Source organism: Artemia franciscana, chromosome 15 (genome assembly GCF_032884065.1).
Source record: "Artemia franciscana chromosome 15, ASM3288406v1, whole genome shotgun sequence".
Classification (NCBI taxonomy): Eukaryota; Metazoa; Arthropoda; class Branchiopoda; order Anostraca; family Artemiidae; genus Artemia; species Artemia franciscana.
In genome coordinates this window covers 16,858,037-16,884,271 of record NC_088877.1, presented here as the reverse complement: position 1 = coordinate 16,884,271, position 26,235 = coordinate 16,858,037, and the positions used below count along the sequence as shown (strand labels likewise).

The 26,235-nt window shown below is 36.0% G+C and overlaps 1 protein-coding gene across 1 annotated transcript in view; it reads left to right on the top strand.

Annotated features, from left to right (window-relative positions):
* The window catches only part of LOC136036106 (dual 3',5'-cyclic-AMP and -GMP phosphodiesterase 11-like), a 231,066-nt gene that overhangs the window by 7,496 nt on the left and 197,335 nt on the right, over positions 1-26,235 (top strand). The window lies entirely within an intron of this gene.

The following is a 26,235-nucleotide window of genomic DNA, read 5'->3' as shown; positions in this document are numbered from 1 at the left end:
AGGTATATATTTAGTGCCCAAAAAGTTTCTCGTTTAATAAGGCTGAAAAGTGGTATTTGGGCTTGAACCATGTCCATGTGGCAATCCTGCTCCGAGGTTTAAAAATCTTGGACTGATGTAGTCAACCCAAAAACAGTTGTTGTATTGAAAACTTATAAAAAAGATGAGTAACATCAAAAATTAAAACAAACAGAAATTGTCGCATACATAAGTGTGCAACAAACCCCCAATTCCCCAATATTCCCCCCCCCACCTTTCATCTTCAACCACCAATATTTACACCAAAGCTTAATTTGTGTTTTGTTGAAAGCTAAGATATCCAGTTGGTTTTAGAATTGTTGGCCTTTATTTTTTTTCTAAAACTTTTGAATTAAAAATATTATTATTTATTGCAAATGCAAACAAATTAGCCCTTACATTTTCGAAAAATTATGACGAAAACTGAAATTCTTATCACATTGCTCGGGTGTCGCAGAATATGTTCTTGAAAGCTAGGGATAGCATAACGAGCGAGGAATTGAAGGGGGATGGCATCCTACCTCATTTTGAATTTAATATCGCTATTTATTTTCATTTGACAAAAATTTAATTCCTCTTCGTTTCAATAATATATTCAGGTCATCCTAAATATAATAAGGTTGCCGTACCCTCAACCCTGCATCCCCCTCCTCAACCCTAAATTTTAACTTATGTTAATAATCCAAAAAAAAGGTTCATATAGGTGTATTTGCTTTCCTCTGTATAATCTGAATTTTCCTAATAAACGGTAGGCTGTTGCTCCCTTTAGACCTTTGTTATTTATGGTCAAACTCAACTTTTTATCGCAATGCAATCGGAACCTATGCTTGATTCTTACTACTACTACTAGTACTAATAACTCACTGCGACCAAGCCACCTTGAGGCCAACACAGCTAGGCAAGCTCTTCCTCCAACCTAATCTATTCAAGGCCTCCCTCTTTACACCGTCCCAGGAAGTTCCCATTTCCTTTAAATCTTTGTTTATGACATCCTCCCAACCCAGACAAGGACGACCGGCTTTCGGTGTAGCCTCAGACGGTTGGCCAAAAAGAACAATCTTCGGCAATCTGTCATCCTTCATCCGCAGAACGTGGCCTAGCCATCTCAAAGTTTCTTTAATTATTGCCCTAGAAAGCGGGATTGAACCACATTTTTCGTACAACCTACTGTTTGAAATACGGTCAGTCAACCGGGTACCCGGAACAATCCGTAGGCAGTTTCTCTGGAAAACATCTAGTAAATTTTCATTTGCTTTCCGGAGCGTCCATGCTTCAGAGCCATATTTGATCACTGTTATCACTGCTGCTTCCAATATTCTAATCTTGGTATGCCGACTTATCTTTCTATTCTTCCAAACTTTTTTTAAATGTGAAAAAAACACCCTGAGCCTTAGCTATTCTACTTTTAACATCTTCACTGCTCCCACCGTCTTTACTAATAATACTGCCGAGGTGAGTGAAGCTACCAACATGATCAATCTTTTCGTTACCCAACGTCACCTTTTCATCTTCACTTATTTCTAGCCTTAGTGACTTAGTTTTCTTCACATTAATTTTCAAGTCTATTCTAGCACCCTGAACTCGTAAAACCTCTAAAAATTCATTCATTTTTGCTCACACTTTCATCTAATATGCTTAAATCATCAGCATATTCTAAGTCCAGGAGCGTTTTTCCTCCTCCTTTGATTCCGTGTCTCCAATTGCCTTTCCTTTGCTCCTTAAGACGAAGTCTATCAAAATGATCCATATAACGGGGTATAGAACACAACCCTTCTTAACTACTGATTTGTACAAAACCAGTCGCTTACCTCACTTCCTACCTTAACCGCAGCAGTATTATTCTCGTACATAGCACAAATCACTTTAATGTATTTTTCTAGTATACCATATAAGGATGAAACCTTTGCTAACGCTCTTCTATCAACAGAACCGAAGGCTTGCTCATAATCGATAAAATTGAGGACCAAATGTGTTTGACAACGAAGGGACTTCACAATTATTAACCTAAAAGTGAAAACTTGATCGACACATCCTCTACCTTTTGTAAAACTGCACTGTTCTTCCCTTAAAACTTTGTCTACAACATCTCTCAGTCTAAAAAGTATCATATTACTCAGTAATTTGCTACCTACAGAGACCAGACTAATGCCTCGATAATTAAGACACTCACTCTTGCCACCTTTATTAAACAGTGGTTTAATTAAGGTTTTCCCAAAATTATTAGGTAATAAAATAAAAAGGGTCAGGGTTTGAGTCACTGCGTCTATGTTAAAATTGGAGCCCCTCTTATCGAAGGTTTGAAAATAAGTTTGAAAAATGCTCTTTTTATTGCTTTAAGCCCCCCTCCCCCGAAAGAAAGATCCACCAACCCTTACCCTAACAGCTACTGCGCCACTATGCGAAACTTTTTACCCGCTAATTTTACTGGATAAACCGTCCAGTTGGTTTTCTATTAACTGCAAATAAGTTTAAGGAGCTAATGTGCCACCGCATGCCAGTACGAACTCTTAGGCTAGGAGGCTAACTAACTAGTTTTACGATAAATCCAAACCGACTAGCTGGCACTTGTTATTAACCAAGTGACATATAGCGATCGCAAATTCTGTCGGTCTGTCTGTCCCGGTTTTGCTACTTTAGGCACTTCCAAGCAAGCTAGGACGATGAAACTTGGTAGGCATATCAGGGACCGGACCAGATTAAATTTGAAATAGTAGTTTTCCCGATTTGACCATCTGGGGGGGGGCCGGTTAATTCGGAGAAATAGAAAAAATGAAGTATTTTTAACTTACGAACGGGTGATGGAATCTGAGTGAAATTTGATGTTTGGAAGGATATCGTGTCTCAGAGCTGTTATTTTAAATCCCGACTGGATCCAGTGACATTGGGGAGAATTGAGGGGGGAACCTATAATCTTGGAAAACGCTTAGAATGGAGGGATCGGGATGAAACTTGGTTGGAAAAATAAGCACAAGTCCTAGATACGTGATTGACATAACCGGGACGGATCTACTCTCTTTGGGGGAGTGGGGGCAGGGTTAATTCTAGATAATTAGAAAAATAAGATATTTTTAACTTACGAAGGAGAAATCAGATCTTAATGAAATTTGATGTTTGGAAGGACATCATGTTTCAGAGCCCTTATATTAAATCTCGACCTTATCCGACGAAGGGGAAGTTGGGGGGACCTAAAATCTTTGAAAATGCTTAGAGTGGAGGGATCGGGATGAAACTTGCTGGGAAAATAAGCAAAAGTCCTAGATACGGGATTGATTAAAAAAATAGAAAAAATTAGGTATTTTTAACTTGCGAAAGAGTGATCGTATCTTAATGAAATTTCATATATAGAAGGACCTCGAAACTCAGATCTTTTATCTTTTATCCCGACCGGGTCCAGTGTCATTAGGGGGTGGGGGCGAAAATCTTTGAGAACACTTAAAAAGGAGAGATCAGGATGAAACTTGGTGGAAAGAATAAGCACAAGTCCAAGATAGGTGACTGAAATAAACGCAGCGGATCCACTCTCTTTCTTGGAGTTTGGGGGGGAGTAATTCGGAAAGATTAGAAAAATGAGGTATCTGTAACTTACGAACGGGTGATCAGATCTTAATGAAATTTGATATCTAGAAGGATCTTGTGCTTTAAAACTCTCATTTTAAATACCGACCAGATCCGGTGACATTGAAGGGAGTTGGAGGGGGAAGCCGGAATTTTTGGAAAACGTGAAATCGAGGTATCTTACGAATGGATGGTCGGATCTCAATGAAACTTGATATATAGAAGAATCTTATGTCTCAGATGCTCCATTTTCAGTTTGAATTGGATCCGGGGACATAGAGGGTTGGAGGGGGGAAACAGCAATCTTGGAAAACGCTTAGAGTGGAGATATCGGGATGAATATTGATGGGAAGAATAGGCACAAGTTATAGATACGACATTGACATAATTGGTACGGATCCGTTCTCTTTGGGGGAGCTGGGGGTGGTTAATTTGGAAAAATTGAGGTATTTTTAACTTAAGAACGTGTGACCGGATCTTAATGAAATTTGATCAAGGAGGCACACTCGTGCCTCTATAAAGAGGCGACACACGACAATGTTAAGCGATCTTCGGTTCCAGTGGTCGCAGACGGATGGGGAGGGATGCATTCCGTAGCCCGAGCTCCAACTAAGAAACCTGCAAAATTTCATTCCCCTCCAACTTTTTCTTCATGGGGAAAATCTGGCCGAAAGTTTCGACCTGTCAACCCAAACCCCCCTTTAACGTTGTCCGATCGGGCTGAAATTCACAAGTTAAGGTCCCCTAGGGCCCAGGAGCTTATCCGCGAAATTTCAGCTTGATCCGATAACTCCTTCCCTGTTTTCCAGAAACCACGCATAGCCACTTAAAATTCATTTACTTTTTTTTCCTAGACGCCTACAGGTCACATCCGACATCGGATCTGGGTGTACGAAGACTCATTCGATGCGGAATTCTCCGAGTAAGTGCCCATGAAAGTTTCGTAGGAAAATCTTAACCCCCCGAAAGTTTCGACCCTCCAACCCCCCCCCGACCCCTTTTAACGTTGTCCGATCGGGCTGAAATTCACAAGTTAAGGTCCCCTACGGCCCAGGAGCTTATCCGCGAAATTTCAGCTCGATCCGATAATTCGGTTTCTGTTTTCCAGAAACCACCCATTAGCTATTTAATTAACGGATTTCTCTCCATAAGAGCCCATGTTAATTTGAAATTTTTAAAAGCTATTGAGAAGTTATATTTACACACATGCAAGTTATTAGCTCAGTTGGTAGAGCGTGAGACTTTTAATCCTCGGGTCAAGGGTTCAAGTCCCTTACGGGCGGTTTTTTTTCACAACATCAAAAAAATTTTGATAACACCTGGACAGCTTATCATTTGAGAGATAACAGAATATTAGCTTCTTATGAGCAAAAGAAACATTTCGGTCATTCTATCTATTTTTTTTCTATTTTATACAATGATTTAAAAGCGGGGGGGGGGGTTCCTCTCCTAATTCCTGTACGAGGAGTACAGGAATTATTAAATTACATCCACCATGGATTGTAGAAAAACGTACAGAAATAATATGAAAAAAACTTCGTTTTCTTAAAGAGTTAAAGAGGCTGCGTCCCAAAGTCGAACCTTAAAACGTACAGGAATTAGAAGAGGCAGTTGGGGGGCTGCCGCCCCCCAAACCCCCAGCTTTTAAAGACTCTTTTGTACAGGTTTTTTTTGGGGGGGGGGACTTCATTGTTACTAATTACTAGTTTCGGCGCAATGGTTCTCCTGTCCTCTTGTGTTTAACATTTTTCGAAGTTATTCCATTATTCATTCATTTCAATTTTTTGTTAATTAAAAGAGGGCCTTTCCGAAGCCAAGAGCTGGGGGTTAGCAAAAAAACAAAAAACCTGTACAAAAGAGTCTTTAAAAGCTGGGGGTTTGGGGGGCGGCAGTCCCCCCAACTGCCTCTTCTAATTCCTGTACGTTTTAAGGTTCGACTTTGGGACGCAGCCTCTTTAACTCTTTAAGAAAACGAAGTTTTTTTCATATTATTATTTAGAAGGAACTCATGTCTCAGAGCTCTTCTTTTAAATCCCGACCAGATCTGTTGACATTGGTGGGAGCTGGGGGGGGGGAACCAGAAATCTTGGAAAATGCTTATAATTGTCGTAGATACGTGACTGATGTAACCGGACTAGATCCGCTCTCTTTGGGGGAGTTAGGTGGTGGGGTTCAGTGCTTTTGCGAGTTTGGTGCTTCAGGACGTGCTAGGACGATGAAATTGGTAGGCGTGCCAGGGAGCTGTACAGGTTGACTTGATAAAGCGTTTTCCCAGATTCGGACATCTGGGGGGCTGAAGGGAGAGGAGAAATTAGAAAATTTGAGGTATTTTTAACTTGCGAGTGGGTGATCGGATCTTAATGAATTTTGATATTTAGAAGGACCTCTGACTCAGAGCTCTTATTTTAAATCCCGACCGGCATTAAGCCTCTAATTTTCCTTTTAAAGCAATCTATTCATTCTTAGAATTTTGCTAGAGCTCATACCACATGAGCTCTTGGCTCTTCCGACCTCGTCACAAGTGCCATATGAGTTCTTAGCTCTTGTTTTGTCTTGCAGAGCAAAAGGGTCGAATTTGCTACTTTGAGTTATTGATGTCTCTTTTAATTCTTAAAATGGCACCAAAATCTTTAAATTTTCTTTTGAATGTGCAATTTCCCAATAAGTTTGCAACCAGTTGCTCGATACGATCACCTTTGGAAAAAATTAAGTTTGTATTTTGTTAGATGTTAGGTAAAGACGTCTGTTTTAAGGTTTTCAGATATGTCAAATTTCGTGTTGCAATTTTCAGCCCCCAAGATTAGACTCCGTTTTGGAGCGGATAGTTACAATCCCCTGTGGACAATTCTTCTACATCCAAAATTGAGCAGCCACAGAGAAAGTACAAAATCGGTACCTAGAAATGTCAATTAGATGTCCTAAGGGGTTACAAAAGGACCATATAAAAAAAATTCTGGGACAGGAGTTGGTTGGTTTCCAATTATTTTCAACTTTCAAAACTAGAACTATCAATTTCTGATCGAATGAGCAACCTCCGAAGTATCTGCGACTACGAGGGGTGGGTCTGGGGATAAGAAGCGGGCAGCCTAGCTCCTATACGAATAGAAAGATCAAATGGCCCCTTTCTACTGTAGGGCTGAAGAAGGGAAGCGTTTGTCCTCCCACAATGTCCGTCTTGTCTCTTTCCCGTTCTCGGTTTTATTTTCTTTGTTTTTTTATTCTTTGTTTACTTAAACTATTCTTTGCTTATTTAAAATAGTGAGAGTTTTATCAATGTTAAATTTGCTCGGCTCAGACTTAGAGTTTGACTCCAGGCTAATTGAACAGAATTATGATATAATAATATCGCAGTGCTGGTCAAGTTTTCAAACAGCTCGTGGTAATGAACTGTAAGTGATAAGCGATTCGGCCTGATAATGACCAAAAACAAAATTTTAATGACAATAGATACCTCAAAATGATGATTCAAAATATATAAGATTCATTAGGTTTAATATTACCCTTCAAGGGCTATGGAGCTGAGAAAACTTGCCTTATTTTTGAAAAAGGGGGAAAACATCCCCTAAAAGTCAAGGAATTCTATTGAAAATTGCACCGTCAGATTCAGCGTATCAAGAACCCTACTGTAGAGATACCAAGCTCCCATCTGCAAAACGTGGAATTTCGTATTCTTTACCAGAAATAATATGACGGATGCGTATTAATTTGTTTTTTCTTCTTCTTCCTGGGAGTGATTGCATATCGAAGTCATTTGAATGAAAGTTAAAAATTCTAGTGCCTTTTTGTAAGTGATCAAAAAGATTGGATGGCAACAAGCCTCCGTCCCAGTCGTCCTCTTGAAATTTTGAGACAGTCTTGTCGTTCAGCATAGTTGAAGGGTTCTGTAACTATGCCTTTGGGGATGACATGGTCCCCCATAACCCCTGGAGAAAGGGCTGCAATTTCCTTATTTTCAGTTTAAAAAAAAGAGTTTTAAATCCAAAAGAGAGTGTAATTTATTTCGCATAGAATTTATTCTGTATATGGTCAGTAAATACGGAATAAATTCTACTCGTTCTAGAGTTTGATTTTACTCTTTATTTTCATGTGATAGTAATTTCTTTGTTGCTGGTCAATTTTACATGTGCGTGGAATTTTCTGAGCAGTGGGGGGGTGAAATGATTTTCTGTGGGGCGAGTTTTCTGGGGAATACGCCCCTCCCTTTGTGTTACACATAAGACCTTTTTGCTATAAGAAGGGATCTGTCATCCCTCAGTAACCACATTGCCTAGTTATTCAAGACGTATTCTTCAGAATGAAGGAAGTTTAATGGGGCATTAGGACCCTAAAACTTCAAGGCTATATAAATGAGTTTTCGATTGTTTTAAATCTATTGCTGTCTGAAATTCGTCGCTCGATAGTATTTTGCCAAACTCGAGTTGCTTTGGCTCTATCTTTTTTTTAATGCTTAAAATGACACCAAACCTTACCGTTTCCGCTCGAATTAGCGCTCTTTCGATATTTTTTCGATTATTAGCTTGATACAATAACCCCTGAAAGAAGAAAAAAAATAGATTCGTATCTTTGAACGTCCTGCTTAGAAACGATACAGAACTTGACATTTTTTAGATAAGGGCATATGTGCCTCCGTTTTAGGGCTCTCAAATATGCTATATTTGATAATGTGATTTCTGTCAATTTGTCCCTCCTATGCGGAAATATTTCTTCTCTTTGATTTCTCGTAAATTTGGACTTGATCATTTTCTTTATTCTGAGCCACCGTGTAGAACAAATTTTGTTGATGTATATGTTACCATGAATGTCCGAAATTGGTGAAACTCGACATTCACTTGTGAATGTCCAAAATACATTTTTTCTCTTGGAGTCAGCGTTGCCAGTCAACTTTTTCAGTTTAATGCAAGATACGATGATGACAGGATAGGTTTTTGACCCCATTTCTGATATTTATAACCAAATTTAACCCAACCTAAACTAACATAATCTAACCTAACTTTAAAAAGCTGACTCGCAAAGATAACTGAATCCAAGCAGAGAAAACGGAATTTCAAACATTCACCGGTGAATGTCGACATTAACCAGATTTCGGAAATTCACGGTAACAAATATCGGTTTCAACAATCCTCTGTTTAGAATACTGCTTTCTATTCGTACAGGTCGTGCTTCAATTGCAGTTCGTCACTATGAAAGGTTTGATTGATGTATTTTTGCCTGCTTTCGACAAAGGACTGTTTTTTTCTCTCGATGTTCATTTTAAGTGTTAAACAAGCTGTTTAATTTTGACAATTGCACTAATAAACTTACATTTTCTTGCCAAATTTGTCCAAATACTTGGTTTAGAGTGGAGAATCTCCAAAAAAGCTTATCTTGCGAAGAAAAATACCACCAATGATTTTTTCCATTCTTGTTGATCGAAAAAAAACTTGGGCTTGCTAGTCAAAAGAAATTTGCTTATTAATTTTTTGTTAGGATTCCCCTTTTCTGAAAATATTCTTTGATGTAAATTTTAACTAATTGGTTTTTATCGAAATTATTAAAGGTTATTTACCCGAATCAACAGAAAAATTAGGTTTTTTCACTAATTGAACTAAAAACATGATTTTTTTTTAAATATGATTTTCTTTAACGAAATTTCATAATTCCCAAAGCAGTACTAAATATCTATAAAAAGTAGGTTTCATAAACACAAACTTACCCAGCAATGCGTCGAGGCTGAACGCCTTAAAAGTTTTTTCCTTATTAAAAAAAATTCGAGGTTTTAGTTGTGTAGGTTTAGTAGAAAAGTATTCTTGCACTGGTTAAAAAACTTAATGATTAAGAAATTCTTCAGAGTGAAAAAATTTTGATTAGTAAAAAAGGATCGAAACTTTTTGCCGATTCTGATTCTACAGCCTAACTTATATTAGCTACGGAACTAGCACTTAAGACGATCTGTAATAAAAGAAGAAATGTAGTTCTGAAAAAGGACTTCCCCTGGAAATTTTTGGAACTTCAAACACCTATAGATAAATCCTTCCCTAAAACTGTAACACTAAAATCCATTTTTTCCCTATTCTTAACTACGGTGTATGGAAAAATATAAGCCAGCATACATTTTACAGTATAAGCCAGCATAGAGGCTTAACTTGGCCATTTTCTCTTGGCTAACTAAGTTTCTTCTTTGGACGTTATTGTTTTATAAGTTTAAAGTATTTCCAAAGAAAAAAAGCTGTTTCTTGAAAAAAACAGCCAAATTATCGTTTGCTCGCACACGCTCTGTATGCTAAAAAAGACCCATTTCCATGCACCCTCTAATATTTATGAATGTTTCATGTTGTGGATGACCGTTTAGTGCATTGGTAGCAGTTATAAACGTTGTTGTTTTTCATTCAGTTTTTACGTGCTAATTTTAAGTGAAATTCCAATTAAATCCAATTAATGAAGATCCAATTAAAGATGTAAAGATATTTGACCTTGGCGAAAAATTTTATCGAAGGCCGTCAGGTTTATTTAATATGTTGAATATGTCCTATCTTTTTAACAACCTCTGAATTAAGATTTTTCAATATGAAACAGGAAGAAGTATCCAGTAATAATTAACTTTTTAACTCAACTTTAAACTAATTTAAGTTGGGGTAGAACCTCATCAATCTTGATCATTTTAACCCCCTTTAGCCTCAAAACATAACCATATTTTACAAATATGTATCCAGGGGGGGATGCATTATTTGCACTGTCCAGATTATCCAGATTATTCGCGTAGCATGTTTGAAACTGAGCCACTATTGATGCATTGAGTTGAAAAGAGGACATGTTTTGCCATGTTAAAATCACAATAACTCCAGGCCGCAATTAGAAGGCCATAACTGGATCATTAGGAAACTTTCCTTTAACATATTCATTCTTTATAAATACGTTTAAATGGTAGGTTGACATGCTATACCCTCTTAAAATGAGATTCACGTCTAGATCTATAGCCCATACCGAGAACTCCCAAAACTATTTTAGGCAAGGGACCCCTATCCCAAAATGAGGTGATACCTCAGACCCCCCTTGTGAAATTAATTTTAAAATCATGTTTCTAGTTTTTTCCTATTGATTACAAGATACTTACCAATTGAAGAGCTTTACGGTTGGTTAAGTGAATAAGCTTCAAGTGAATAAGCTTTAAAACAGTCTTAATAAACAAAACAATTGGTAAACATAAGTCTTGGTAAGCATAACAAGTAGAAAATCCAGTGTGATGGGTGTAGCTGGTAACTTTCTACTTATCTATTTAAATCTGACATAATGTCAATGACTTGTCCCTTGATGTTCTAACTATTTTCTTTTTTTTTCAAAATGTTCGTAACCGCACTGAAGCCTTTTCCGCCTAGCTATGATTATAGAATAGGGATAAGGTATTTTTCAGCAATGTTCCACAATGCAGGATACTAGCTTCAATGCTGCGCTCCAACCAGAACTCCTCATAGTGGTGGTTGAACTGCTGTCTAAGCTATAAGCTCCTTGTCTATGCTGATGGTGATCTATTCTTCTTGTACTAACGAATTGGCTTCTTCCATGGCTGTAATAGTTTTTTCCTTAGAAACAGACACTTTTTGTTATACGTATCATCAATATGCAAAAGAACCACATCAGACACTTTAGAAAGTCAGACTTGTTAGTATTGGCTGATAAAACATTCAATGACCGACAATACCGACTTCATTAAAAAAAAATGAGATGAGACAAAAAAGTGGAAAAAAGGGAAATAAAGGAGAAGAAGAGAGAAAAAAAGTCCTACTTAAAAGACAAGACAATAAGCAATCCCATTTAAATTATTTACATAATCTCTTCCCAGAAGGTGGTTCTTCAGTCTACTCTTAAACTGGCTATTATTTTCTGATAACCTTGTACTCGTTGGTAAAGAATTCCATACTGCTGATCCAGTAAACCTGGGACTAAAAAATATAGTGCGGATTTATTACCCATTGTAGGATTTGTCAAACAGTTCATGGTAACGAACTGTAGTAAGGAGCGACCCGGCTCAATTGTAACCGAAGCTCTAAAAACGGGAATTGTTATAACAATAGTTACATCAAAAGAATTGTATTTTAATGCTGATTTTAAATATATAAGTTTCATCAAGTGTAGACTTACCCATCAAAAGTTACGAGTCTGAGAAAATTTGCCTTATTTTAGAAAATAGAGGAAAATAGTTCCTGGTACATCCACTCATTCTTCCAAAATATATTTTGTAGGAAACCGCACATTTTATGGCTTGTTAAAACTAGGGTCATGGCGTGACCGACTGTGACAGTTTGTATAGATTGAGAGATCAAGGGGCCTCAAATTCTACAAGACGCAAGTTTTGAATTTTAACTTTTTGCAATGCTTCAGGAACTGAAATGTTTGCTACACATGTCTGACAGTGTCTGTAAGAAACCATGTTTATGGAAACCTGTTGAAGTGGATATATTAATCGATCAAAGGCTTAAAATCAAATATCAAGCGTGGCTGGCTTAGATGATAGAGCATAAGACTCTATCTCGAAGTCGTAGTTTCAAGGCCAATATTAGTTGTTTTTTTTTTCTTTGGGGGGGGGGTAAAAGTTGACTATATGGAGAAGAAATCATTCGACTGTTATTATTAGGTTATTCGTATTAGATTGTTTTATGTGGGCAGATTGAAAAATAATTTCTACGGCTTTTTAGCATCGATATAATAATTTCTTGATAAAAAATAATTTCTTAATCGATATAATAATAATAATAATATAAAATACTTTCTAGCAGCGATAAGCTTCGCTGCTAGCTTAATTAAAATTTGAAAACCAGAAATTATTTTTTTAATTATATAATTATTAAATTATATTTTAGCGCAACAACTCCTGTTCCTCCTGTCATTCTTAACAGAGTATGGTTGACATTTTCTTAAACCTGAAATATTTGAAAAGCAAATAATGAAGTTCGAATAGTAATTTAGAAAATCCATTTGCACGAAGCTTGTCTGTTTTCAGTAATGTGCCACAGAAAATATGGATAACGTTCAATGAAAATACGGATTTTCTTAATATTATTTTATCTTACTATTTTACTTATTGGATTGAAACTATAACGTATGTGCTATGCTTACTTCTTTTTTTTCAGTAATTGTCGAAGGCTTTGTCACAGAGAGTTAATTTGTAAAAAAAAAAAAAAATTACTAATAATCTTTTTGCTCTTGTTACTTTCTTAAAATTTCATATAAAAGAACTATTGTGGGTCTGTGTGCGTTTGAAAGCTCAAAAGTTGACACAGAAACAATGGGTAAATACAACAACGAGTTAAATGGTGGGGTTATTTTAATTTTTTTCTACTGACTCTTAAAGAATAATGGGTACATATGTATTATAGTGACCAGACTCAAGAAGCGAGGCTATTTAATCGTCATAAAATATACCAAAATACGATAGAAGTATGATATTCTAGTAACAGAATTATGGAAAATACTTTTTAGAATTATGGACAGCAGGCCGTCCAGAAACTATTATATTAAATGCCTAACCTAACCTACTCTTTATATTAAATTTTTAATCACAATATACCTGCCTAGTAGTTTATCTCAGTCAGGGTAAGCTGATTATCTCCGAGTGCATACAGAGAAATTGGTTTTACAACAAATCAAGAAAAACAGTGTGGTCGCTATAATACGTAAGTACTGGATAATATAACTGACTGATTTTTTTTTGCGTCATAATAACTAACCAATGGGATTAAAGCATATTTTTAACACGGAAGTATAAGACTGTAATATCTTTTTTTTGCTGTGCTTTCTTTACTTCTAGCTGCTGAAGTGAAGTAAGCATAGCACATACGTTATAGTTTCAATCCAATAAGTAAAATAGTAAGATAAAATAATATTAAGAAAATAGCACATACGCACACATATTTCCAAATTCGACCCCTTTTCCAAAAAAGAGATTGTTTTGTAATTAATTTTTTTATTTATTTTTTTGGAATTACAAACTAAACTAAAAATGTACTTCTGATGAAATTTCTTAAACTGAATTTGAAAATGCTTTATAAATTTTCTCATTAACAATGTGTTTTCTGTAATATTATCTTTTTTATTTCTATTTATATAGAAAGAATTTATTTTTTATTTCCAGTCCTATAATTGTTTTTTAAAATTTAGTCTGTTGGGGAATTTGGGTTTTCCAGAATAGAATTTTGTTTTAAACCTTTAAGTTGGTCTTCAAATACAGTTTTGTATGCTGAGTTCAAATGTTCAATTCGCTTTCTTTTTACGCTTAATGTTATTGTGGGATAATTTTTGAATTTGTGTAAAATTTCCCATTTTCGAATTCACGTCGGTGGTTACATTTATAAATCGATGGCAGTAATGTTTTTTTTTTCTTTTGCTGTACTTTCTTTACTTCTAGCTGCTGTAGACAAATTTGGTCTCCGAATTTGACCCTATTTTTTTTATATTTCATGTTCTATAATTGTATGTTTTAAAGTCTCTCGTTTTCATCTTTTTTCTTTTGCTGCGCTTTCTTTACTTCTAGCTGCTGAGACAAATTTGGTTTCTAAATTCGACCCCTTTTCTTTTATATTTTTATGTTCTATAATTGAATGTTATATAGTCTCTCGTTTTAATTTTTTTTTCTTTTGCTGCGCTTTCTTTACTTCTAGCTGCTGTAGACGAATTTGGTTTCCGAATTCGACCCCTTTTCTTTTTATATTTCATGTTCTATAGTTGTATTTTTATAGTCTCTCGTTTTCAACTTTTTTCTTTTGCTGCGCTTTCTTTACTGCTAGCTGCTGAGACAAATTTGGTTTCTAAATTCGACCCCTTTTCTTTTATATTTCATGTTCTATAATTGTATGTCTTATAGTCTCTCGTTTTCATCTTTTATGGCACTTGGTATTAACCAAGTGACATACAGCGATCGCAAATTCTGTCGGTCTGTCGGTCTGTCTGTCCCGGTTTTTCTACTTTAGGTACTTCCAGGTAAGCTAGGACGATGAAATTTGACAGGCGTATCAGGGACCGGACCAGATTAAATTAGAAATAGTCGTTTTCCCGATTTGACCATCTGGGTGGGTGGGGGGATTGGGTGGAGGGATTGGGTGGAGGTCGGTTAATTCGAAAAAAATAGAAAAAATGGAAGTATTTTTAACTTAAGAACGGGTGATGGGATCTTAATAAAATTTGATGTTTGGAAGGATATCGTGTCTCAGAGCTCTTATTTTAAATCCCGACCAGATCCGGTGATATTGGGGGGAGTTGGGGGGGACCTAAAATCTTAGAAAATGCTTAGAATGGAGGGATCGGGATGAAACTTGTTGGGAAAAATAAGAAGAAGTCCTAGATACGTGATTGACATAACTGGAACGGATCTGTTCTATTTGGGGGAGCCGGGGGGGGGGGGTTATTTCTGAAAATTAGAAAAAAATGAGGTATTTTTAACTTACGAAGGAGTGATCGGATCTTAGTGAAATGTGAAGTTTGGAAGAATACCATGTCTCAGAGCTCTTATTCTAAAACCCGACTGGATCTGGTGACATTGGGGGGAATTGAGGGGGGAACCTAAAATTTCGGAAAACGCTTAGAGTTGAAGGATCAGGATGAAACTTGGTTGGAAAAATAAGGAAAAGTCCTAGATACGTGATAGCTATAACCGGAACGGATCCACTCTCTTTGGGGGAGTTGGGGAGGGGAGGGTTAATTCTGAAAAATTAAAAAAATGAGGTATTTTTAACTTACAAAGGAGTGATCGGATCTTAATGAAATTTAATGTTTAGAAAAATATCGTGTCTCAGAGCTCTTACCTTAAATCCCGATCGGATCCGGTGAAGGAGAAATTGGTGGGGGGGGGGAACCTAAAATCTTGGAAAACGCTTAGAGTCGAGGGATTGGGATGAAACTTGGTGGTAAAAATAAGCATAAGTCCTAGGTACAGGATTGATATAACTGGAACGGATCTGATCTCCTTGGAGGAGTTTGGGAGGGGAGGATTAATTCTAAAAAATTAGAAAAAATGACGTATTTTTGACTTACGAAAGAGTGATCGTATCTTAATCGGGATGAAACTTGGTGGGTAGAATTAGCAAATTTCGTAGATACGGGATTGCCGTAACCGTACTGGATCTTTTCTTTTTGGGGGAGTTAGGGGGTAGGGTTCAGTGCTTTGGCGAGTTTGGTGCTTCTTGACGTGCTAGGACGATGACAATTGGTAGGTGTGTCAGGGAGCTGCACAAATTGACTTGATAAAGTCTTTTTCCCCGATTCGACCATCTGGGGAGCTGAAGGGAGAGGAAAAATTAGAAAAATTGAGGTATTTTTAACTTACGAGTGGATGATCGGACCTTAATGAACTTTAATATTTAGAAGGACCTCGTGACTCAGAGCTCTTATTTTGAATCCTGACCGGCATTAAGCCTCTGATTTTCCTTTTAAAGCAATCTATTGATTCTTAGAATTTTGCTAGAGCTCATACAACATGAGCTCTTGGCTCTTCCGACGTCGTCACAAGTGCCATATGAGCTCTTAGCTCTTGTTTTCTTTTGCTGCGCTTTCTTTACTTCTAGCTGCTGTAGACAAATGAATTCGACCCCTTTTCTTTTATATTTCATATTCTATAATTGAATATCTCTCGTTTTCATTTTTTTTTCTTTTGCTGCGCTTTCTTTACTTCTAGCTGCTGTACACAAATTTGGTTTCCAAATTCGACCTATTTTCTTTTAATTTCATGTTCTATAATTGTACGTTTTAAAGTCACTCGTTTTCATCTTTTTTCTTTTGCTGCGCGTTCTTTACTTCTAGCTGCTGTACACAAATTTGGTTTCCAAATTCGACCCCTTTTCTTTTAATTTCATGTTCTATAATTGTACGTTTTAAAGTCTCTCGTTTTTATCTTTTCTCTTTTGCTGCGCTTTCTTTACTTCTAGCTGCTGTACACAAATTTGGTTTCCAAATTCGACCCCTTTTCTTTTATATTTCATGTTCTATAATTGAATGTTTTATAGTCTTTCGTTTTCATTTTTTTTCTTTTGCTGCGCTTTCTTTACTTCTAGCTGCTGTACACAAATTTGGTTTCCAAATTCGACCCCTTTTCTTTTAATTTCATGTTCTATAATTGTACGTTTTAAAGAGTCTCGTTTTCATCTTTTTTCTTTTGCTGCGCTTTCTTTACTTCTAGCTGCTGTAGACAAATTTGGTTTCCAAATTCGACCCCTTTTCTTTTAATTTCATGTTCTATAATCGTACGTTTTAAAGTGTCTCGTTTTCATCTTTTTTCTTTTGCTGCGCTTTCTTTACTTCTAGCTGCTGTAAACAAATATGGTTTCTAAATTCGACCCCTTTTCTTTTATATTTCATGTTCTATAATTGAATGTTTTATAGTCTCTCATTTTCTTTATTTTCAGTAAGTAAATCTAAAAATGCTTGATTTTTCGACAGTCAATCGTGACGGGAAGTAAGCCAAAAACCACATCGTTTGTAGGTTTACTTTTTCTGATAAAAGCACTGGTAACTCATCAGTAAAATCGAGATTTATGTACAGGATTTAGTTACTTGTTTACCCTGGAGCGGATAAGTGAATTTAGGATAGTATCGGATTTTTATGTAAGTGGATTTTATTTATTTTTTTTGTGACTGGGAAATTTTTTAAATTATTGCATTGTCAAAAAACGTACATCCAGCTATTCCTTCTTCTTAACTTCTAAACGAATTAAAAAACCAAATAGAGATTGTAGCTATATGCCTAAACTTTGGACCAACAAAAAAGAAGAAAACACAAAGTAAGAGGAAAAGAGGAAATTAGTAATAGATGTTCATTTTATCTGAAAAGGAAAAGCAGTTTTGGTTCTTGTTAAATATCTCGACCCCACCCAAGAAGCGAAATTAGGTTAATCTTAATTCAATATACAAAAATACGATGATAATTAAGATTTGGGATTTGCCAAGGACCGAAGAACAGGCAATTATATTTTTCCTAGATAAGGGGTTGTTGCCCAAGACAATGCGTCAATGGTCAGACCATGACTTTTTACTTTTACGAGAAATAACATTTTTGGAAGTATAACACTGTGTCCTGGGCACATATTTTCAAGTTGTAGTTTTCACAATGCCATTTAAAGTATTCTATTTTCATCACATTTTGTTTTTTTCATTAGCATTAACCAAACTTCACTTCTCGAGTGTGTTTTATATAATAGACAAGTATCATATAACACCTTATTATCGCAATTACAGAAACTACAGTAGAGAATTATGGTAAGGAGGCCGCCAGAACGCAATATATTAAATACCTAACCTAACCAAGAGACCAACTCTGTATATTAAATATTTTATACCTGCAATGTAGTTTATCTCTCTCAGACTTAAGCTGACTATCACCGATTACATACTAGTACCAAAGTTTTTCTTTAAAGAGGTGTAAGCAAGGTTATTTGTGCGATATAATCTGTTGATAAATTTTGGCCATTTCATATTATTTATGAAAGCTGCTATTTATATGCTTGGCATCACTGCTCAGAAGCTGCCATTTCCTTTCAGATGAGTTTCTGAGATAAGCCTTTTTCAATCATTTTGTGGTATTATATATATAGGAAACTTAAATAAACTCAATTAAGAATTAAAAGAAAACACAAATGGGGGAAGATTCACATACTTCCAAAATCCCGCAGGTTTAAAACCCCTGTGAAGTACCTATTTCGCTTAACGAACAGTTTTCTATGCTTTATCTCTTATCAAATGAAAGAGGGCTTTGGGGCACACCCCCGTGCCCCAAAATCAACAACCATTAGTATTTTTACCGTAATATCATATTTTAGGTATACCCTCCCCTCCCGGCTCCAACTGTGTCGTTCCCCCAAAACAAATCACAACGCACGTATCTGAATAAGCTATAAAATAAGAAGAGTGATTTGGGTGAAAATTGGTTATTTTGGACTGAAATCTGTCTTTTGACTCCGTACAAACCGTAGATCAGACTATAATATATCGCACGGAGTTTTTAAAGGTATAAAGCGAACTCAAAAGATAATTCATAATTCAAAGCCTAGTTCAAAAGCAAAACTTATAAAACACTTATATTTCAGAAGCAGATACAAAACGGTGTTGTCCTTTAAAACTGAGGGCAGGGTTTGCCAAACTTCTTCCATTTAGTGCCAAAACGGCCATTGAAGACTTTCAAGAGTCCTCCTTGAAACATTGGATGTGGAAATTAAATTTTATATTTTTTTTGCCATTTTCTGAAAGGTGCAATCTTATCGGGAGGATTTCGGATCAGAACTGAGTGTTTCCATGTTCAGGCATAATCATGTAATAATGATTAAAAAAGGAAACAAAAAAAAAACCTTCAACTAGCGGTTTGTTGCTAAAAACGTTTTCTCTCGTATATTAAGACACGACGTGGCGACTATGCTCCGTTGACCAGGCTGAAAAATCATGGAAAAAAGTGAAAAAACCGTGAAAATACCGCTCGAATAAAAGAGATTTCGCAATGTCTAAGAACACTTTCTTGGTCTGTTGATTACGAATGAACTTACCGAATACAAGACAATAATTGGGTTTATACCTGTGTAATGATAGGATTAGTTACCAAAGAACACCGATCTGCAGAGGTTTCCACTTTTCTGTTACCACGAGTTGGTTAAAAAGTGAAGAGTTTAGCTAATATTATGCGCAAGTCATCCTTAAGCAGCACAGAAGAAATTAGGTGGAACATTACCGTGCTCTTTGGTACTCAGCTAAAAAGCTTTAAGGGAGGGTCAGCGATCTAATCTTCAAAGCGATCCTTCTCAGGGAAACCAAAAATCTATATGGATTATGCATAGTAGAAAACGACCACCTTATATAGGTTTTTATGGCACTTGGTATCTACCAAGTGACATATAGCGATCGCAAATTCTGTCGGTCGGTCTGTCTGTTTGTCCCGGTTTTGCTAGTTTAGGCACTTCCAGGTCAGCTAGGACGATGGAATTTGGCAGGCGTATCAGGGACCAGACCAAATTAAATTAGAAATAATCGTTTTCGCGATTTGACCATCTGGGGGGAGGGAGTGGGGGGTCGGTTAATTCGGAAAAAATAGAAAAAATGAGGCATTTTTAACTTACGAGCGGGTGATGGGATCTTAATGAAATTTGATGTTTGGAAGGATATCGTGTCTCAATAATGTTATTTTAAAAATCGACCGGATCCGGTGACATTGGGGGGAGTTGGGGGCCTAAAATCTTGGAAAACGCTTAGAGTGGAGGGATTGGGATGAACCTTGGTGGGAAAAATAAGCACAAGTCCTAGATACGTGATTGACGTAACCCGAACGGATCCGCTCTCTTTGGGGGAGTTGGGGGGAGGGCTTATTCTGAAAAATTAGTGGAAAATGAGGTGTTTTTAATTTATGAAGGAGTGATCGGATCTGAATGAAATTTCATATTTAGAAGGACCTCGTAACTCAGATTTCTTATTTTAAATCTCGACCGGGTCCAGTGTCATTGGGGGGGGGGGAATTGGGGGACTGGAAATCTTGGAAAACGCTTAAAGCGGAGAGACCATGATGAAACTTGGTGGGAAGAATAAGCACAAGTCCATGATACGTGACTGACATGACCGGACCGGATCCGCTTTCTTTGGTGGAGTTAGGGGGGGGGGAATAATTTGGAAAAATTAGAAAAAATGAGGTATTTGAAACTTACGGACGGGTGATCAGATCTTAATGAAATTTGATATTTAGAAGGATCTTGTACTTTAGAGCTCTCATTTTAAATTCCGACCATATCCGGTTACATTGGGAGGAGTTGGAGGTGGGAATCGAAATTCTTGGAAAACGTGAAAATTGAGGTATCTTTATCTTACGAATGGGTGATCGGATCTTAATGAAACTTGATATATAGAAGGATCTTATGTCTCAGATGCTCCATTGTCAATTCGAATTGGATCCTGGGACTGTGGGAATTCGAATTGGGGAGCTGGGGGTGTTAATTTGGAAAAATTAGAAAAATTGAGGTATTTTTAGCTTAAGAACGGGTAACCGAATGTTAATGAAATTTGATATTTAGAAGGAACTCGTATCTCAGAGCTCTTATTTCAAATCTCGACTGGATATTTTGACATTGGGGGAGTTGGAGGGGGGAACCACAAATCTTGGAAAACGCTTAGAGTGAAGAGATCGGGATGAAACTTGGTGGGTAGAATAAGCAAATGTCGTAGATACGGGATTGACGTAACCGTACTGGATCCGCTCTTTTTGGGGGAGTTAGGGGGTAGGGTTCAGTGCTTTGGCGAGTTTGGTGCTTCTTGACGTGCTATGACGATGACAATTGGTAGGCGTGTCAGGGAGCTGCACAAATTGACTTGATAAAGTCGTTTTCCCCGATTCGACCATCTGGGGGGGGATGAAGGGAGAGAAAAAATTAGAAAAATGAGGTATGTTTATCTTACGAGTGGGTGATCAGATCCTAATCAATTTTTGATATTTAGAAGGACCTCGTGACTCACAGCTCTTATTTTAAATCCCAACCGGCATTAAGCCTATGATTTTCTTCTTAAATCAATCTATTGATTATTAGAATTTTGCTAGAGCTCATATCATATGAGCTCTTGGCTCTTCCGGGCTCGTCACAACAAGAGCTCTTAGCTCTTGTTTTTATTAAGTATTTAAATAAGCGTTAAAAGGAGATTTTTTCCCCTCTTCTGTTTTGATAGTTAGCCGATAATAGAAGGAAGGACTCAAAATGAATTTAAGGTATTGTTCCCCTTAAATTTCGGCTATAACAGTCGTAGATAATATAGCTGGTGATATTGACCATAACCACTCCAAATAATGACATACACACTATTTTGCAAATTTCATGTTGATTTTTGAGGAACAGCTGCTAATGCTAGAATGACTTAATGGTTTAACGTGAGACAATCTGCTTGGTTTTTTCCTAATTTCGTCATAATGAACCTCGTGACAAAGACTGAACGGAATGACATTGCGTTTTACTTTAGTTTGTTAATTTTATTGCCCTTTTCTCTGAAGAGGGAACATGAGGATTTTTCAACGAGTGACTAATTTGTGTTTAGTTCAGTCTGCGGAAACTAGCTCAAAGCCATACCTAAAAAAATGCTTAGAAGTCAGTAATAATAAATAAACTTTTGCACAAATTGCGTTTTATTATTTCAGAGATATATAAGCCATAGTGAACTGTATCGATGTAGAATTATATGGCAATTTAAACCAAAAAAGTATATTTATGCACTGTAATTAAGGCCGTGATTAAGTGAACTTGAAAACATCGAGGTTCATCATTGAAGTTAGGGTAGCCTTCTGTCTCTCAATTCTCTAGAAACCGTGGATTGTCAAAAACTCTTCAAATAGCACTTATTCATTGGTGGAAATAGCAAGTTAATTATACCAGCTTGTCAATCTGGTCTCTAGGGGTGTTATCGGCGATCTGAAACGATTCATTTCTGGCAAAAAACTTGTAAAAATTTCAGGTAGCTGAAAATATTCTTTGGGACTGTTCGAAAACAGGAAAATATATCGAAAAATGGTTGCAATCATCTTACAAGCTATTGTCTTCTGCTCATGATAGTACCGATTTTGTTCTAAAAGCAGTATCCTTCATAGAGTACACTTATGAAAAATAGCTAGACATTTTCTAAGATTTCTAAGCAATCAGAGGAAATAGAGCAAAATCTTAGCAAACATTTTGTAGCATCTTGAAGAAGCTACGGCCTGATATTAAAAGCGGTTTCTTCCGCCAATGAATACTTGAGTACTTTTTAAATATAAATTTTCAATTTTAACATGCGATTTCCGAGTTCCATCAATTCACATAATCACGGCCTTAACCCTGGACTCCACGAACTTAAGATTACCGCCGTTTATCTTGTTTCATACTGTAGGTCGAATTCAGAACTGGACTAAACACTCACTGTGATAATTATACTGTTTCTTAACGCTGAAATTAAAGTCTTTTTCTTTCTCAGATTAAAATACTTATAATTCACTTAAAAATACGTGAAGGTATTAAAATGGGTATCGAAACACAGTGTATTTTTTCATTATTTGCTTATCTGAATTTTATGTCATCTTTTGTCAATATTGAAAGGAGACGACACAGAAAGATGGCATATAATTTTTATGTCGTCAAACTACGACATTTATGTCGACAGAGAATTAATCGTACACTCTGTTGTCGACATAAGTATGAATTAAACACACAGATTTTCTGATATGTCAATTTTTTATATAGAATGAACGAGGCTTAAATGAAAGCTGATGATCTCCATCTGTGAATCAGAAGCCACTCTATTTTGTCTGTCGCCATTAAAGTTGACATTCTCGAAGTATCGTGTTCGTTCATCGTTTTGTCAATATTGAAAGGAGACGACACAGAAAGATTACATATAATTTTATGTCAACTATCTCAATTAGTTTATATTTGAACTCGAAACACTTTTCAGTAACATACCGATAATTGACGCGTCACCTTCTAGGTATCAAGAAGTTTTTTTTTACCCATATTAGTAACAACTTTTCCAAACTCTGGAAAATGGATTTATTAACAGACGTAGTTACAAAATTCATAAGATACTTGGTGTTTTATTTCCATTATTAGGAATAAAAAGAAAGAAAAAAAGAAGACATCTCAGTACCTCCCCCCACCCTGCAAAATACAACTATCATAGTTGTTCATGGTAGGAGACTGTCGACTTCCAGTTAAAATTTTTCGACAATAAAATTTTAAGTTTGAACTTTTTATTTTAATTTGACTTTATTTTTGAGGGGTTCCTGGCTCCTTTTTGAAGTACTCAAAAACTTCTCGTAATTACAAGTTACTATTATCTGGATATGAATTAAAATTACTGTTTTCAAAACAGTCTTAAATTGGAAATATGTGTCGTTGGGTATTTATTTCAAATGTGTTTTTAAATTTTGGTTACTACAAGCTAAGGCTCGCTCTTCACTCAGGGCTGCCAAATTTTTTTTAAGGAGTGTGTCATATTTTTTCCTAGAATGGGCTTTTTGTGTCATCTCAGATTCCATGTGTCACAAAATGTGTCATATTTTTTTGCTACAAGTGGTATCATATTTAATTGTCAAATCTTTATTTAGAGTTTTGAATATATAATCTTTTCCAAATCAGTTCAAAAAGGAGTAAACTTAACCTTATCCTATTATCTTGGGATCTCGACCTTTTTATGACGTCATGAAAGAAATAGAAATATTCAATTAAATTAATGTTACACACTATGAATTTGTCTGGGCGGCCAACGAGGCAATTTTACATTTATAAAAGTTTTAGGGACAATCAACTCCGACAGCAAATTGAAAATAGACTTTTCGTATGACGTCGTAATCGTAATCGGCTCTATACGTAATCAGCTTTATTGGCTAAGCTTTTTATTTACTCAATATGTAAGCCATTCAACCAGCTTCAATCTAGTATTTCTGTCATATTTTTTGGTGCCTTTTTAGGCCAGAAGGATTATTCTGAAGGAAAGTAATCTTGTTCAAGGTTGGATACCCCTTCTATACTCCTAAAAATGGGAGTTGCTGCTTATGCACACAGCTTTGGTAAACTGCATACTGTTTAATTTTTACTATTAAGTACGTACCAGTTGGCTACATCAAACACTCAATCAAGAAACCAATTAAGTTCAGATATTCAGCGTGCATTTTGATTTGAAATTTCCGCCTATGGCTGTTTTTTTTCGCGTAGTTTAAATTTTAAATACGGTGATGGCATCTGTCCTGTATTCTGCACTGTTTGTGTACTACTGCCACCGTTAGGCAGCGCTATTCCCTTCCATTAATTTGTAGCTTTTCTGGAGGTAGAAAATTGAAATATTACTTTTCTTTTATTACCACTTAAAAATCCAGACTAGGATGACAAAAATGTGTCGTTTTTTTTGAAAAATGTGTCATTTTTGTCGATTGTGTCATTTTTTATTGAAAAATGTGTCATTTTCGTCGATTGTGTCATGATTTCGACTGAATGTGTCATTGTGTCACGCAACATCAAATTGTGTCATTTTGACACAAAATGTGTCAATTTGGCAGCCATGTCTTCACTAATTAGCGGCTACTGCTGCAATTACGATTGGGTTAGTAATTCCTTTCATGTGCTGTTTCATTCAGCTCATTCTTTTTAGTATGTTCATATGCATTAGTCCAAGGGTGACAACATACTCTATATGTTGGCCTACCTGGTTCCACCTAATGGCATTGTAGTTGTATTTGATTAATGGGGAATCTTTCTGCGACATCTCACCTTTTCTCTGTCACTGCATATACGGTAGTTGCAGATGTAGATTATAGATTTCAGTATAGCTGATTATATACCTCAAATCTTCGGCTGTTTTGTGGAGATTGCCAAATGACATATAAGCGTGTTCGCCTGTGTAGTGCTTTCTGTTTGATTAGCCCTGTAGGTAAATTTATAGCAAACCATATAACTGGCTTTCGTATTAAGTGAATATACCACTCGATGCCTTTTTACGAATATAACAACCACTTCTACCTTTAATTCAGATTTAAGCACTTTTTAACCTAACCTAACTTAAACTAACATTATTATAAATAATTTTAGCGCTGAGAAAATGTAGTATTATTTTTTCGAAAACAGTGCGGAGAAAAATGTAGTATTATTTTATCGGAAACGACGGATAACTCAAACTTTAACTGAAAATTCGTCATTTTTAAGAGCTTAAAAAATGTGCTTAAATTTGAATTTGTGGTAGAAGCGATTATTATATTCGTAAAGAACATAAAAAAGGTATCAAGTCGTATGTTTGCTTTATTGGTAAGTCAGTTATATGAACTGTCATATTTTTCTGAAAATTAGTCATTTTTAAGAGCTAGAAAAGTGCTTAATATCTGAATTTAAGGTAGAAGCGATTATTATATTTGTAAAGAACATAAAAAAGGCATCGAGTGGTATATTCACTTAATACGAAAACCAGTTTTATGGTTTGGTATACATTTACCGCCCTGTAAAAAGATTTAAGTAGTATAGTTTATCCTGTTTGAAAATGATACGGCTGATTCACGACTTTATCTTATTCATATTCCATTCAATTGTTATTACGCAAATAGGCATTTTCAATGCCGGATTAACAGGCACTGATACTAAATTATATGATCAATTCTTCCTCAATAAGGAAGGACCGATGACGTAGTTTCTTCCAAGCGTTATTAGTAGTAATTACAGTCTAGTTTGTTTAGCATTTATTATGATCTGTTAACTACCTTGTGTTCAGATTTATGGCGTTTTTTTGCTTGCAAATTAGGGCAAAAATTCTTCTGTTGATGTTAATATTCCATATAGGGATAAGAAAAATGGTTTAGGATGTTGTTTCATAGTAAAACAAATGGTAAGGGAGCTCTCTAATTTGCTTATCTTAAATAAAAGTAGTATCAAATACTAAAGGATAACATAATTTTACGATTCCCTTTTTTACCGATCGTTCGTGCGTTTCTTTTATTATGTTTGTACTGTCCATGCGACAAAGGGACAAAATGCCCAGAACTAGTAAATTCACTTAGGCCAAGTCCTATTTCCTATTGAGCTATATTAAATTGATTGATGAACCCTGCAATAAACTAAAAAAAAAGAAAAAAGAAAAATCCAAAACGAACAAAAAATCAGTATTTCTCGAGTATCATGTAGTTTATTTTTAGCACCTTGTTTTTTTTTCTCCAGCAATATATTTTTAAAGAAAATT